Source organism: Myotis davidii, unplaced genomic scaffold, assembly GCF_000327345.1.
Source record: "Myotis davidii unplaced genomic scaffold, ASM32734v1 scaffold217, whole genome shotgun sequence".
Taxonomy (NCBI): domain Eukaryota; kingdom Metazoa; phylum Chordata; class Mammalia; order Chiroptera; family Vespertilionidae; genus Myotis; species Myotis davidii.
In genome coordinates this window covers 6005323-6006666 of record NW_006290034.1, presented here as the reverse complement: position 1 = coordinate 6006666, position 1344 = coordinate 6005323, and positions in this window count along the sequence as shown.

Below are 1344 nucleotides of genomic sequence, written 5' to 3'. Positions count from 1 at the left end.
TTTCTTTGTCCACAGCTTTTGTTTTAACAAAGAATAGCGAAGAAAATATATGGATACAATAAAAGGCCACTGACATGGGAACCCAATGCAGCAAGAAGGAGAGACAGCCCCCGGGTGCTGGTCCAAGGAGGCTCCCAGGGTGTGGAGTGGGGTCCTGGGGGACAGTCTGGTGGGGATGGCTGGGATCTCGGGGAAAGTGAGGGTGGGGCAAGCTCATAAGCAGAGAGAATGGGGCCACAAGAACCTGGTGACGGTGCCAGTAGAGGAACAGCCAAGAGCTGAGCTGGAGGCGGAGAGTTAGGTGGGGAGTGTCCTAGGGAGGCCCAGCGCAGTGTCTGCTGGGCGCTCAGGTCTCTGTAAATGACGTCACCCTGACAACAGCCCAGGCAGTATCGGCGTTTCGCAGATGAGGGCACCGAGGTCAGAGACGTGGCTTAACTGGCCTAGTAACTGGGCAGGGATTTCAGGTCTCGGCCTGGCCGGTTCCAAAATGCCCAGGCCATCCTCTGGCTGGGGCATGGACAGCCCAGCTTCAAGGAGCCTGAAACCAAACCAGCCCTGCCTTAGCATCATCTGTCATCTCAAGAGCTCACTGGGGTCACTGCCCCCCCACCTCCCAACCCCACCCCCACCCCTGCAGCTCTGGGTAGATCACCCAGATGAAAGGGCAGGATCCCACCCAGCTGGACCTCTGGGCTCTGGAAGCTTCCACCACAAGCTATAGGCCCAGAGTGGAGGCCCTCTGAGCGAGGAGGCCCAGCAGGAGCCTCCTGGCCTCTGCACTGCAGTCAGGGCTCCAGGAAGAGGGATCCTGGCGGAGCCTGGAGAACAGAACTCCAGGGGCCTGGGGCTGGGCTGTGGCTCCCAAGGGCACCCTGGACCCTCCCAGGTCCCCCATTCTGAGCAGGGGGCAGGCTGGTCCCCACACGCATCCTTCCAAGAGCTAAGGGTATCCCCTCTGGCCCACCCCGGGGTGCTGTGGGCTGCACTCCCCATCTCAGAACCCTCACTCCAGCTGGCTTTGCAAGGTCTGAGAGGGTCCTTCCCTAGGGTCGCTGCAGGTCCCCCAGCCGTCCCTGCCCGGGCCCTGGGGGAGGGGCTGGAGGCTCCTTGCAGCGAGGGCCAACGCAGCAGCAAGTTTGTGCCACACTGCGGCCAGCCCCGCACCTGCTGCGTTGCCCGGAGCCAAGCTGCGGTTGGGTAAGAGCGCGGTGGAGAGGCAGGGCTGGAGGCGGCCAGAGAGGGTCCTCAGATCCAGGCCGGCAGCATGGCAGCATCGTAAGGACCGCAACCCCTGTCCCGGGGGCCGGAGGCCTCCCAGGCCGGCCAGCCTGGGGTAGCGGG